General features: G+C 41.2%; 1 pseudogene; it reads right to left on the bottom strand.

Moving 5' to 3' along the window:
* Nucleotides 1-477: 477 nt before the first annotated feature.
* LOC136322595 (E3 ubiquitin-protein ligase ZNF598-like) overlaps nucleotides 478-15,691 on the bottom strand; it is a 32,797-nt pseudogene continuing 17,583 nt past the window's right edge.

The raw sequence follows: 15,691 nt of genomic DNA on the forward strand, positions 1-15,691 counted from the left end.
GTATAATTTTGATTCATTCACACCAGATGGCTATTGTTTTTGCTGTTGTCATATTTTTATTTGATAATATAAGGTAAAAGAGGTCTCAGTGTCTCTGACTAAATAGGTATTAAATGTTTCTTTTTCTTTTTTCTGCATTATTGCAAAATAAATTTATTTGAAGATAAATTCTTTGATGAAAGGTCACAATCAATTTTAGATCCCAGAGTTAGCTTGTCTCCTAGAAAGATTTAACTTCAAGGAGCACAATAATATATCTGCTTTTAATCCTGAGCGTTCTTGAGCCATGAAACAGCCAACTGTATACACAACACACTGTGTTACTCCAGCGCCCGTGGTCCCACAGCTTCCAGCAGGGGGGCCATGGTGCTCTGGCCCTGGGGCTCAGGAGGTCTCAGAATGGCTGCTTTGGCCACCGGCTCAGACTGCACAAACAAGTCCCAGCATCCCACCCTCCCCTCCCCTCCCCTGGCACCTTCAGAAATTGAGAGATACACACCAAGACTGGTCCAGCCCTGAGGCAGAGATGTCTTCCCAGGTCCCAGGAGGAAACCAGGTGACTTCTGTCTGACAGTGTGCTGACATGGTGGGGTGACCAGTCTTTGTGACTCCTGATGAGCTGCACAACCAAGGGGCCTGAGCAGATGGCCTCCTTAGGGCCTTGAGGATGAGGAGGGTCAAAGGAGGCCCGTGGTATGCCAGCTCCTGCCCAAACAACAGGAGGTAGGTGAGGGTCCTGGCAACTGCTTGCAGGGAGGGGAAGTCGCCATCCAGGGCAGTGTGCAGAGGCTCGTGGCTGCTGATGCCATCATGCTGGAGCACCTGTTCGCAGGTGGGGCACACAGGAGTCCAGGCTCGCCTGCCAGGTGCTGGCCTGCCACGTGCTCTTGTTCTCAGCCATGGTGCCAGGAGCCTCTCTGGGCCTGGGAAGTCTGTGCGTGCAGACAGCAGCTCCTGCTGCTCAACTGTGTCAAGCAGGAGCACCAATAGTTCGCTCACTATCTTCTGGAAATTCTCCCTGAGCAGGTAGGTCCTAGCAGCTCTTACAATACTGTGCTGTGGAGATCACACCCTGGCTAAACTCCCTGAGTGACTCCTGAACTCACTGACATGGGCTTTGTCACTCTGCAGGAAGTCCTGGGTGGACTGGATTAGCTGCACGTTCCTCTCCTGGGTGTTCTCGGGAACCAGGCAGGCCTCGGGTGCTGGCATCAGCCTGGGTGGGGGCTGGGCAGGTCAGGGAAGCTGGCGAGGGGGAAGGAAGGTGGCTTGCTGACTTGGGCACCACACCCAGCAGAGGTGAGGGGGAGTGCCCTTCATGACCACCATAGTGCTCAAGCTGGGAGAGGAGCATTCTGAGTGTGCAGGGACCTCTGAGCACTGCAATTCTTCCTGGAAAAACCCAGGGTGTTCCTTGGGGACACTCTGACCTGGAGCCGCCCCTCAGTGTGATCATTGATAAAGACAGTAACTGGCCCCTTGGCTCTGCCTGCGGGAGCAGGGTGGTCGTGCTCAGCCCCAAGAAGCCCGTCTTTTGCAGGGGTAGTGGTGGGGGTGACAGCACTTAGTTTCTTGGAGCCCACTTTCCTCTTATTGCTGACTTTGGTGAAGGTCTGGGGGGAGGCCAGCACCAGCAGGGAGAAGACAAGGACCCTGCTGGCATACTCTGCTGCTCCTGGGCAGTGAGGACATGCAACTGTCCTCATCTTCCTCCTCCTCTGTGGGCAGTGCCCCATCCTTTTTCCTGCCCTTCCCCCTTTCTTCCCTTCCCCCTTCCCGAGCTTCCCAAGGGTGTTGACTGTCCCTGCCATCAGACTGGGCCCCTTGGGTGGGCTATGCTACCTTCCTGCTGCTGCTGCCTTTCCAGGCAAAGACGAGGCTGGTCCAGGCTGTGCTGGCTTGAAGGTGGAGGACATCTGGGCAGGGAAGTCATCTTCCTGGAAGGTGCTCCTGCTCCTGGCAGGAACTGGTACGCCAGTGCCAGCCTTGCAGGGCCTGCGATTGCGTGGAGCAGCCGGAGGAAGCAGAGCTACAGAGACAGGGGAAATCTTTGTTCTTGAGCTTCAAAGTGGGAGGCGAGAGGTTACCCAGAAGTCCCCTGAAGCTGGACTGGTGGCTGGGAAGCCCTCCTGGCTCACAGGACCATTTGTTGAAGCTTCCTTGCAGCCTGAGCCTTAACTCTGAGTCTGGAACAGGCCCTGCCTCCTCCTTCTTGAGTTTGCTGCTTCTTTCCGATACTCACTCCTACGTGTTCCCTGCTGCTGCACGGCCGCTGAGGCCCGGACGACAGCTGCCCCTTCACCGTGCTCTTCTTCCCTCTTGTACCTTCAGGGTCCTCTGTGGATCTGCTGGACTTTGTGGCCACAGGCCTGGCCCATTTGGTCCTGGCAGTTGTACCTGTCCACCTCCTTGTAGTCTTTGCTGCTGCTGATCCCTTCCTTCTGGCAAGTGCTGGGCAAGGACATGGAGCTGAATTGCAGGACTATCTGCTTGTTATGACAGTCTCCAGCTGTGGCAGTCTGTCCCATGGGCCGTGAGGGCCTTTGGGTGCAGAAGGTTTGGGCAAAGAGCTCAGCATTGCGGCCTTTGTTGCTCAGAAAGTCCTAGGGAAGGGCTCACCCAGATAAGAATAGCCTTTGTTGGTGTCCCGGGCCCTGCAAAAATCATGGAAGTGGCAGAAGTCATCTCACACAGGTGCTGTAGCAGCTCCTCATTGTCGAGGTAGTGCACGTTCAGAACATATAGAGTGCGTGCTCACAGTGTGATGTGTCTGTGGGTCACCCTGCAAGTGGTACGCCTGTGCCAGGTCCTCGCGTGACCTGTGCACTCATCTGTGAAGACATTGAGGTGTTGGAGGCACAGCTTGTGGCGGCAGAAATCACGCTGCTTCTGCAGGGCTGGGCCAGGTCCCTGAGGTCGAAGTGTTGCAGCGTATGGCACCGTGGCCAGCTGCCTGTACAAGGCAAGCACTTTTCTGTCAGTAGAGTGTATATCATTCTTCGCATGCTGCAGCTGGTGGATGAGGACTGTGGTGAAGGTGCGAAGCTTCTTTCCCAAGACCACCTAGCACAGCATCACTGTTCACTGTCCGCATAACACCCACATCTTAGTGGAGCAGCAGTAGCATGTTGGGTGGGCCCAGTCTCCCAGTGCCTTGGCCTCCAGGCCCTTGGGGAACAGCATGCGCCTTACTCACCGGGGTGCAGTTGTTGCCGCCTCTGGGGACACGTGCCATCTGCCCAGGACCTTGGTAAAGGCCCTGGTTCCTCCAGGCTATAGCATCCTGGCCAGTCTCCTGGCATGCCCACCCCTTCTGGGACATCACTGCCCTGGGCACTGCATGCTTGGTATGATCTTATGGCCCACTGGTTAAAAATCACTGGTATACAGCATGCACTAGATCTGTTCCAGTGGTTTGTGAAAATTTCAAGGTAGTCTTGAAACAGGGCAGGGGAAAGGACTTGCTCTTTGTTGATTCTTTCCTCATTGCACAGCCATGTGTCACTGTGGGCCTTTATTGCTGTGCCTACCCCTAGTGGGTATACCTAGAAAAATGCTTGCTGCAAGAACCAACATGAAGACATTCTATTTACCGCATTTTTTTTAAGACATCCAAGGATCACAGCATTGATGACATTGCCTTTTAAATTAAAAAAAAAAAAAATAGAAAAGGAAAAACTGTCTCTGTTTTTCTGGCACTGATATTGTGGTCTTCTCTAATCAAAGTCACTTAAATGACTTAATTTTATATTTATGAATTTTAAGGAATGAGTTTTCTGACTGTATTGTAGTGACAGCCCACAGATTATTGATCACATATCATGTGTATCATATTGCATTGAGTGCCAGAGCCCTTTACGTACATTTTCAGAGGGGCACACTGACTCTACAAAGCAAGCGAGGGTAAGAGGAAGTAGCAGCAAGCCTAGAGACGCAAATACCCAACCTGCATCACAAAATTGCTCCGGTGTGAACTGTGTTCTTGAGGAAGTCTGCTAATTTTTCCAGCCTTCTTTTTTCCTATCTATAGTGAGAATTACATTTGCTCCCTAATTTATAGCAGATTTAAATTCAAGGCAGAAATGAAACAATAAGGTGATGCCACCTTGAAAACTGCTAAGTGGTATTAAAGCATATGATTTCATATAGGCCAGATACAGTATTCACTGGAGAAGGGAAAGGGCAGTCGGAGTGATGCTTCCAAAGCAGTGAAGCTTAGGAGAGAAGGGGGTGGGTGGGGCCTGGGAGGGTGGGGCCCCGGGAGGGCGGGGCCCCCTGCTCCCTCATCTCCCAGAAGACGGAGAACTAGACAGCTGAGAGCAAAGGTGCTTGTCTCCTGTGCCAGGAGAAAGGGCCGGGAATCTGGAAGGGATCCCAGGGTACAGCTTGCCTGTTGTAAGGAGACGGTGACCAGAAATGGACTGGATTCAACTTCTCTCCACATGGGAGAGAGATTCAGGCTGCAGAGAGCTCTTAGTGAGAAATTCTGAAGCATATTTACAATGACACTTAAGGAAAGGAAGAAACAATCTAATCTATATTTTGATGGAACACAGGGTAAAAATATAACAGTTTCCCAGTGTTAATTAGACGTGAGGAAATGGCAGGGGATGTGACGAGTGTGCTGCTGGCGTGAAGGTTTAGAGCAGAAGCAGCAGCTGCTTCTGTCTGTGGGGATCCCAGAAGGCACTGTGATTCTAGCTGGTGTCCCAGTGAGCTCTTCCAACCCTGTGGGTTAATCATTTAATTCTAATCTGATTCCTGGAGCCTGGCCCGTTGCCTTTAATCGGGAAACCATCACTTGGCAGCCGGCAGTTGACTTTGATGCCTGTTGGGTTCTTTCCTGTGTTGTTTACTTTCTGTGTCATGTGCTTGGTTGGCTGGCAAACTCAGTGCATGGCATACTGGGTGGATTTGATGTCCTTGTCTCAAATGAGGACATCTCTAAATTTCTCTGGAAGCACTTTCAGTTTAGAGATTAAGAGTCTATGAGGAGGAGGAGACAAGTAATTGTCATCACTTGGTAGTAAATGAGCATTTTTAGGCAAAGTTAATGGTTCCTTTGGCACTATTTACAGGTTCTGAGAAAAGCAGGCCAGGTGACAGTGCAAGTCAGTGCACCCGAGCAGGCAGAAATCTGATGGCTTATGAAGTGTCTCCATTTCATTTAGTTCTCAAAAACGCTAGTTTGGAGCTGGACCTATTTCTTCCTTATAAACTTACAAAGCTCATTTTACCTTTTATTCCTTCTTTTATTTTGTGTAAAATAGTAGACAGTGTTGAGTGATGTCTGTGGATATTTTCTCATATTTAAAAATCTGTGAAAGAAGGCCTGACCTGTGGTGGCACAGTGGATAAAGCATTGACCTGGAAATGCTGAGGTCACCAGTTCAAAACCCTGGGCTTGCCTGGTCAAGGCACATATGGGAGTTGATGCTTCCAGCTCCTCCCCCTCTCTCTCTCTGTCTCTCCCTCTCCTCTCTAAAATGAATAAATAAAAAATTAAAAAAAAAAGAAAATATTTAAAAATCTGTGAAGGGAGGAGTACACACACGAAGAATACACTTTTTATTCGATGAGGCAAAACACTGTACCTAAGATCTGCCTCTGAGCAGGTTTATTAGTACACACTACAGCATTACTATCTATAGGCATGATGTACATCAGATCTCTAGAACTTACTTATTTGGGGTGACTGAAATTTGATAGCCCTTGACACTTTGCTTTAGTGGCTCTTTCGAGTGATTTCCCATAGAAAGCTAACACATCTGGGCACTTCTGTCCATCAGATCTTTTTCTTACATCTTTTCAGGGAGCAATTTTTTTTTTTTTACAAAAACAAATGAAGTGTTTCTATTACTCTCTAAGTTGATATCAAAACAGAGACAGAATCAACAAAGAATAAGGAAAAAAAATGAAAAAATTTGGTGTGAAAAAGTCATTTGTATTCTCTTGCCCATGTATTTTTCTCTAGACTCTGTCTTAAGTGATAAGTTTAATGAAAATATGTGCTTAAATTGTTTAGTTTTAGTATTGTAATTAAGCAAAATTTTCTGGGAACCTCTCACTGTGTAAAAAACTCAACCCTAGATTAGACAGGTTTTTTAAGATTTACTATGATGGTTAATTTTGTGTGTCAACTTGGCTTGGCTCTGGTACCTAGTTGGTTGCCAGTTGTTAGGGGCAAACACTGATATATGTGCTGTTGTGAAGGTATTTTTTTAATGTGATTAACATTTAGAATTAGTTGACTTTAAATAACACACAGTGTCTTCTGTGTAATGTGTGTGGGACTTGACCAGTCAGTTGAAAGTCTAAAAATTAAAGGCTAATGTTTCCTGAATAAGAAATTCTTCTTCTAGATTGCAAGATAGAAACTCTGCCTGAATTTCCATCATACTGGGTTGCCCTATGCATTTTGGACTCATCAGCACCTACAGAAATGTGTGAGTCATATTCCTTGATCTATCTATCTATCTATCTATCTATCTATCTATCTATCTATCTATCATCTATCTATCAATCATCTATCTATCAATCTATCATCTATCTATCTATCTATCATCTATCATCTATCTATCTTCTATGTATGTATGTATGTATGTATGTATGTATCTATCTATCTATCTATCTATCTATCTATCTATCTATCTATCTATCATCTACCTACCTACCTACCTACATACCTACCTACCTAGTCTCCCTTATTGGTTCTGTTTCCCTGGAGAACACCTCCCCAGTATAACAGTATAAACATCAATAAATATGAATGAACTAAGCCCGTTATAAATCAAATTTTGGTTTCAAGACCAGGAGTTGAATTTGTTGGTCCAGATTCACAGCCGGGTTATCAGCACTGGGTCATCAAAACATACTGTAGAACCTTTTTAAATTGTTAAGGGATGGATCATTATCTATTTTTCTTTTTAGTTTTCTTAGTACCTACTAACTAAAACAACTAGTAGGATATACATTTTACTGCCAGTAAAGCAATTTAACTTCAAATACCTTAGAGTCAAGGAAAGTGTTTATATTTCTTTTCACTGTTAGAAAGAAGCACAGCCTCTGCCCATAATTTCTACTTCATAACTGTATTCTTAAATATCTTTAGTATATGCTGGCCTCTGATTTCATTTATACTATATACAATGTGTAAGGCTGGTGCTAGCCCTAAGTTATACAATGGCACATTTAAAAGTAGCTCTATTATATAACAAGTTCCACTTAATCGTGTTCCTTTTAAGTAGCTCACTGCAATTTTCAATTTCAATTGCAAACAGATAAAAGCATGCCTGCAAAATGAATTTATGTAGCTTCTTTTAAGCATACACAGGATTAAAAGCTACATTCTACTTTTTATTTAACATCACAATGCTTTCCCACTGACTGCACATTATTTTCCCGGGCAGAGGATCAGAAAATTGAGCATTATAATAAACATCCTTGCATTGAGACAGCTCAAATGACCTAAGTAGACTTACCTATTGCCCTCAAATTTGGAAGACTTGATATTTTTTAAAATGATGAGCTGTCCCTTTTGGTCTATCTTTGAACTTGAACTATAAAGCTTTCTTGTTTATCTTTTAAATTGAATGTTCAGAGTCAGTTTTGTGTGACGCTCTGGGAACTATGGACCTGCAGAGCTGGAAAAACCACATTGCCTGTCTCCTTTAAAACACACAGCTGGGCATCTGGGACACCTGCCCTGCTGCCTGTGCGTCCGTCTGTCTGCCACTCTGTGCTGCCCTTTGTGTTCCCTTTCATTCTTCTCATTTCTATTGTGTTTGCTATGACATCCTTTCTCTCGACCATGTGATACATTTGTTTGGTGTTTGTCTTGCTTGGCTTATCTATTTCTTGTTCTATCCTTTTTTTTTTGCTTTCTCTTGTCCTTCCTACCCTAAGGCCTCTTAGAGCCTAGCATCACTGTTGTAATTCTGAAGGATTACTTTTTCCTTATTTTACAAAATGTCAGCCTACAGACAAACACCCTGTTGGTCCCACAACTGATCCACAGATGTTCTTCTGTTGCCAGATGGCAGCCAATACTTGTGAAAAGCAGGTGGGTCCGCTCAGCCTCTGAATGAGTAAACCTTACAAAGACCCTTAGTTTTGAGGACTGAGCTGAATTCAAGGAGACTTTGTGGGGAATATGTTGCACCCGAGGTTATTTCTTAGTATAACATTGGAAGAAGAAATGAAAAGGGATGTATCATCATCATCATCATCAATTAGTGCTGCCATTGCATAAAAGTTTGTAATTAAACATTTAAATCTCTCTTTAGTTTATATGATGTGTTTTTATAATTCATATCAGAAAGGAGTGTGTATTCAGAAAATCTTAATTTGAGGTAAATTCTTCTCTTTATTTTCTTTTTCTCTTTTTTTCCCCTTTATACTATTTTCTAGATTTTCTTTTTTTTTTTTTTTTTTTTTTTTAATAAATTTTTATTAAGGGTAATGGGATGACATTAATAAATCAGGGTACATATATTCAAAGAAAACATGTCTAGGTTATTTTGTCATCAAATTATGTTGCAAACCCCTCGCCCAAAGTCAGATTGTCCTCCGTCACCCTCCATCTAGTTCTCTGTGCCCCTCCCCCTCCCCCTAACTCTCTCCCTCCCTCCCTCCCATGTCCTCCCTCCCCCCCCACCCTTGGTAACCACCACACTCTTGTCCATGTCTCTTAGTCTCATTTTTATGTTCCACCAATGTATGGAATCATGTAGTTCTTGTTTTTTTCTGATTTACTTATTTCACTCCTTATAATGTTATCAAGATCCCACCATTTTGCTGTAAATGATCTGATGTCATCATTTCTTATGGCTGAGTAGTATTCCATAGTGTATATGTGCCACATCTTCTTTATCCAATCTTCTATTGAAGGGCTTTTTGGTTGTTTCCATGTCTTGGCCACTGTGAACAGTGCTGCAATGAACATGGGGCTACATGTGTCTTCACGTATCAATGTTTCTGAGGTTTTGGGGTATATACCCAGTAGAGGGATTGCTGGGTCATAAGGTAGTTCTATTTGCAGTTTTTTGAGGAACCACCATACTTTCCTCCATAATGGTTGTACTACTTTACAGTCCCACCAACAGTGAATGAGGGTTCCTTTTTCTCCACAGCCTCTCCAACATTTGCTATTACCCGTCTTGTTGATAATAGCTAATCTAACAGGAGTGAGGTGGTATCTCATTGTAGTTTTGATTTGCATTTCTCTAATAACTAATGAAGCTGAGCATCTTTTCATATATCTGTTGGCCATTTGTATCTCTTCCTGGGAGAAGTGTCTGTTCATGTCCTCTTCCCATTTTTTTATTGGATTGCTTGTTTGTTTGTTGTTGAGTTTTATGAGTTCTTTGTAAATTTTGGATATTAGGCCCTTATCTGAGCTGTCGTTTGAAAATATCAGTTCCCATATAGTTGGCTGTCTATTTTGATATCAGTTTCTCTTGCTGAGCAAAAACTTTTAATTCTGATGTAGTCCCATTCATTTATCTTTGCCTTCACTTCTCTTGCCATTGGAGTCAAGTTCATAAAATGTTCTTTAAAACCCAGGTCCATGATTTTAGTACCTATGTCTTCTTCTATGGACTTTATTGTTTCAGGTCTTATATTTAGGTCTTTGATCCATTTTGAATTAATTTTAGTACACGGGGACAGGCTGTAGTCGAGTTTCATTCTTTTGCATGTGGCTTTCCAGTTTTCCCAACACCATTTGTTGAAGAGGCTTTCTTTTCTCCATTGTGTGTTGTTGGCCCCTTTATCAAAGATTATTTGACCATATATATGTGGTTTTATTTCTGGGCTTTCTATTCTGTTCCATTGGTCTGAGTGTCTATTTTTTTGCCAATACCATGCTGTTTTGATTATCGTGGCCCTATAATATAGTTTAAAGTCAGGTATTGTAATGCCCCCAGCTTCATTCTTTTTCCTTAGGATTGTTTTGGCTATTCGGGGTTTTTTATAGTTCCATATAAATCTGATGATTTTTTGTTCCATTTCTTTAAAAAATCTCATAGGGATTTTGATGGGAATTGCATTAAATTTGTATATTGCTTTGGGTAATATGGCCATTTTGATTATATTTATTCTTCCTATCCAAGAACAAGGAATATTTTTCCATCTCATTGTATCTTTTTCGATTTCCCTTAACAATGCTTTGTAATTTTCATTGTATAGGTCCTTTACGTTCTTTGTTATGTTTATTCCTAGGTATTTTATTTTTTTTGTTGCAATCGTGAAGGGGATTATTTTTTTGAGTTCGTTTTCTAATATTTCATTGTTGGCATATAGAAAGGCTATGGACTTTTGTATGTTAATTTTGTATCCTGCGACCTTACTGTATTGGTTTATTGTTTCTAATAATCTTTTTGTGGAGTCTTTCGGGTTTTCGATGTATAGGATCATATCATCAGCAAAAAGTGATAGCTTTACTTCTTCTTTTCCGATATGGATGCCTTTTATTTCTTTGTCTTGTCTGATTGCTCTGGCCAGAACTTCTAGCACCACGTTGAATAAGAGTGGAGAGAGTGGACAACCCTGTCTTGTTCCTGATTTAAGGTAGAAAGTCCTCAGTTTTATGCCGTTTAATAGGATGTTGGCTGATGGTTTATCATATATGGCCTTTATCAAGTTGAGATATTTTCCTTCTATACCCATTTTGTTGAGAGTCTTAAACATAAAATTGTGTTGTATTTTATCAAAAGCCTTTTCTGCATCTATTGATAAGATCATGTGGTTTTTGTTCTTTGTTTTGTTGATATGGTGTATTACGTTAACCGTTTTGCGTATGTTGAACCATCCTTGAGATTCTGGGATGAATCCCACTTGATCATGATGTATTATTTTTTTAATATGTTGTTGTATTCGGTTTGCCAGTATTTTGTTTAGTATTTTAGCATCTGTATTCATTAGAGATATTGGTCTGTAGTTTTCTTTCTTTGTGCCATCCTTGCCAGGTTTTGGTATGAGGGTTATGTTGGCCTCATAAAATGTGTTTGGAAGTATTGCTTCTTCTTCAATTTTTTGGAAGACTTTGAGTAGAATAGGAACCAAGTCTTCTTTGAATGTTTGATAGAATTCACTAGTATAACCGTCTGGGCCTGGACTTTTATTTTGGGGGAGATTTTTAATAGTTTTTTCTATTTCCTCCCTGCTGATTGGTCTGTTTAGGCTTTCTGCTTCTTCATGACTCAGTCTAGGAAGGTTGTATTGTTCTAGGAATTTATCCATTTCTTCTAGATTGTTGTATTTGGTGGCATATAATTTTTCATAGTATTCTACAATAATTCTTTGTATTTCTATGATGTCTGTGGCGAACTCTCCTCTTTCATTTTGGATTTTATTTATTTGAGTCCTGTGTCTTTTTTCCTTGGTGAGTCTTGCCAAGGGTTTGTCAATTTTGTTGATCTTTTCAAAGAACCAGCTCCTTGTTTTATTGATTTTTTCTATAGTTTTTCTGTTCTCTATTTCATTTATTTCTGCTCTGATTTTTATTATCTCCTTTCTTCGGCTGGTTTTGGGTTGTCTTTGTTCTTCTTTTTCTAGTTCCTTAAGGTGTGAAGTTAAGTGGTTTACTTCGGCTCTCTCTTGTTTGTTCATATAGGCCTGAAGTGATATGAACTTTCCTCTTATTACTGCTTTTGCTGCATCCCAGAGATTCTGATATGTCGTATTTTCATTTTCATTTGTCTGTATATATCTTTTGATCTCTGCGCTTATTTCTTCTTTGACCCATTCATTTTTTAGAAGTATGTTGTTTAGTTTCCACATTTTTGTGGGTTTTTCCCCCTCTTTTTTGCAGTTGAATTCTAGTTTCAAGGCTTTATGATCAGAAAATATGCTTGGTACAATTTCAATTTTTCTAAATTTGCTGATATTGTCTTTGTGGCCCAACATATGGTCAATTCTTGAGAATGTTCCATGTACACTAGAGAAAAATGTATACTCTGTCGCTTTGGGATGAAGTGTCCTGTAGATGTCTATTATATCCAGGTGTTCTAGTATTTCGTTTAAGGCCACTATATCTTTATTGATTCTCTGTTTGGATGACCGATCTAGAGCCGTCAGCGGTGTATTGAGGTCTCCAAGTATGATTGTATTTTTGTTAGTTTTTGTTTTAAGGTCAATAAGTAGCTGTCTTATATATTTTGGTGCTCCTTGGTTTGGTGCATATATATTAAGGATTGTTATGTCTTCTTGATTCAACTTCCCCTTAATCATTATGAAATGACCATTTTTGTCTCTGAGTACTTTTTCTGTCTTGTAGTCAGCATTATTAGATATGAGTATTGCTACACCTGCTTTTTTTTGGGTGTTGTTTGCTTGGAGTATTGTTTTCCAGCCTTTCACTTTGAATTTGTTTTTATCCTTGTTGCTTAGATGTGTTTCTTGTAGGCAGCATATAGTTGGATTTTCTTTTTTAATCCATTCTGCTACTCTGTGTCTTTTTATTGGTAAGTTTAATCCATTTACATTTAGTGTAATTATTGACACTTGTGGGTTCCCTACTGCCATTTTATAAATTGCTTTCTGTTAGTTTTGTATCTAGTTTGAATCTTCTCTTTTGTTTTTCTATCATTTGTTTTTGTTTGTTTGTGTTCCATACTTCTTTCCTCTGTTGCTACCTTTTTTAAGTCAAGTGTTTTTGTGGTGGTTTTTTTAAGGGTGGTTACCATTAAGTAATGAAAAGGGTACCTACCATATTCATTGTAGTACCCTATCTTATAAGTATTTCTGCACTTCATCATCCTTTGCTACTGTTAATCTCCATCCTCTCCCCCCTTTTTTTCCTTTGTTGTCACAGTTTAAGTTTGGTTTTATTGTGTTCTTGGTGGAGCTGTTACTTGTGGTGTTGTTTTCTTTTGTTCTTTGAATCTGGTTGGAAAACCCCCTTTAGTATTTCCTGGATTGGGGGCTTTCTGTTGATAAATTCTCTCATCTTTTCTGTATTTGTGAATGTTTTTATATCTCCTTCATACTTGAAGGATAGCTTTGATGGGTATAGTATTCTTGGCTGAAAGTTCCTCTCTTTCAGGGCTTTAAATATTGGGGTCCACTCTCTTCTAGCTTGTAGAGTTTCTGCTGAGAAATCTGATGATAATCTAATAGGCCTTCCTTTATATGTTGTACTCTTCTTTTCCCTGGCTGCCTTGAGAATTTTTTCTTTGTCATTGGTTTGTGTCATCTTTATTATGATGTGCCTTGGAGTGGGTTTGTTGGGGTTAAGAAAACTTGGTGTTCTGTTTGCTTCTTGAATTTGAGGCTTTAGTTCCTTCCACAGGCTTGGGAAGTTCTCGTCTATTATTTGTTTGAGTATATTCTCCATTCCATTTTCTTTCTCTTCTCCCTCTGATATACCTATTATTCTTATGTTATTCTTTCTGATGGAGTCAGACAATTCCTGTAGGGCTTTCTCGTTTTTTATTATTTTTGAGTCTCTTTCTTCTTCTCTCTGTTGTGCCACAAGTTGTTTGTCTTCTATTTCACTAATCCTATCCTCAATCTGGGCTGTTCTGTTAGCTAAGCTTGTTACCTTGTTTTTCAGCTCGTGAATTGAGTTTTTCATTTCTGTTTGATTTGTTTTTATAGTTTCGATTTCCTTGGTAATATATTCTTTGTGTTCATTGAGTTGTTTTCTGATCTCCCTATATTGCCTTTCTGTGTTTCCTTGTATATCTCTGAGTATTTATAAGATTTCTATTTTAAATTCTCTGTCACTAAGCTCCAAGGCTTCCAATATGTTAAGTCTTTTCTCCATAGATTTTTCCACATCTATTTGTGTTACCTCTCTTTCTTTTGTATCCATAATATTCGATTTCCTCTTTCTTATCGGCATCTGACGGTGGTCTTATTGATAGCACTAATTAGAATTATAAAGAGTAAAAAGTAAAAAAAAAAAAAAAAAAGGTGAAACACCCCACAAAAGAAAACAGTAATAATTTATTATTTCCCCCTTTTTTTCTCTCTTCTCTTTCCCTCCTCTCCCCTCCTCAGGGAAATATCGTGCCTATAATGGAGGGCCTGATTTGGGGTGAAGAGTTTAAGGGGCAAAAAAATGGGAGTAGGGACCTACTAAATGCAAAAAAAATAAAAATAAAAAAAAATAAATAAAAAAGGAAAAAAATCTTAGACAAGCCTAAGATGATTTGCTTGTATGTGATGGTCAACTAAGAGATATAATGAGAGGGATAAGAGGGAACCAGAAAAAAGGACCAAAAAAGAATAATAAAGAAGAAAAAATAAAAATAATAAGTAAAAATCTGTTGTATTAAGTGGAGCGAAGACTAAATACAATGGAGACCTTGGGTTGGGAGGACCCAAAATGCCACAAAAATAAACAAACAAGAAAAAAAAATAAAAACAAAAGCAAAAAAGAGAAATAAAGCCAAAAAAAAGCCTTGAGTCCCAAATTAACTAATTTGTTCGTGATTGATGATTATATGGGAGGAAAGTAAAATGAGAAAAGAAAAAACAAATAGAAAGGAAAAAATAAGAAAAAGAGAAAAACGAAGGAAGAAATAAAATAGGAAGAGAAAAAAACAAAATAAAGCAAGACAAAAAAAAAAAAAAAGAGGAGAGAGTGAGAGTTAAGTGTTTTGGAGTATAACCTTAAAGGAGGGTGAGGATGAAGAAGAAAAATAAAATGCAACACTCATGGGTAGTGTAGTTCAAGAAAGGGGAAGCATAAGATGGGCAGAGAATAGAAGGACCGAGGTGGAGGAAATAAAGGCAAAAAGATAGAAGAAACAAACAACAACAACAACAACAACAACAACAACAACAAAAAAAAAAAATAGTGGATCAAGTTGTAAAGTCTGTGGGTTTTTCTTGATTTTGAGAGGTTAACTTCTTCCTTTTTCTTTTCTCTCCCTCTTCCTGGTCGGTGACTCTGTACCCCAGGCTCTGCCCCTGTGTCACTCTTAGGTAGGGATTTGCAGTTGATGGGATTCTATGGCAATGTCATATAATTGGCTTTAGTCTTGCTGGAAGTAAAGGCTTGTTGGCGTTTGCAGGGTCCAACCATGAGAGAGTTTGCTTTCCTGGATTCTCTCTCCTAGTCCCCCCTTTCTGAACTAGCAGCCTGGTGATCCAGCTATAAGGCTGCAACTGCTTCTGCCTGGGGAGTAAGAGGCTCAAAGAGCTGGGAAATCCCCACTCTATCCCCACTCAGTGCAAGGCTTTGGGAAAGGCTCTGAGAGTCAGGGTCTCCAGTGTAATCAGGCGGGGGTGGGAGTCAATTGTTGTCAAGGTGACTGTTCAGCGCCTATCATTTAGTTGGACCTCTCAACCCAGGCTTTCCACACTTTGTAGCCTGTTTTTGCAGGGAAGAAGAGGCACTAGTCTCTGCTTACGACTAGTGTAGTATAGACCTTATTATCTGCCAAGTCCTTCTTGTTAGCGTTTATCCCTGAATATGGAGGCTCTATTAATCAGAAGTTGCCCCCGCCCCTTTAGCGAGAGGCACTGAAAAATATCACGCCTCTTGTCTTGGATCGCTGAATTGAGAGAGATCTTATCAATTAGAACCGAGGGTGCGCAGATTTCATGGGTTAAGCTAATTTCAGTGATTGGGTCGCAGCTGTGCTTCCGAAGGTATTTTAGGCTGCCTGCGCGCGCCCCTCCCCCAATGCTTGATTGTTAGCTTGAATGGCTGGGTGAGGTGCCCCGCCCACGGAGAGAA

This window comes from Saccopteryx bilineata, chromosome 2 (assembly GCF_036850765.1).
Source record: "Saccopteryx bilineata isolate mSacBil1 chromosome 2, mSacBil1_pri_phased_curated, whole genome shotgun sequence".
Classification (NCBI taxonomy): domain Eukaryota; kingdom Metazoa; phylum Chordata; class Mammalia; order Chiroptera; family Emballonuridae; genus Saccopteryx; species Saccopteryx bilineata.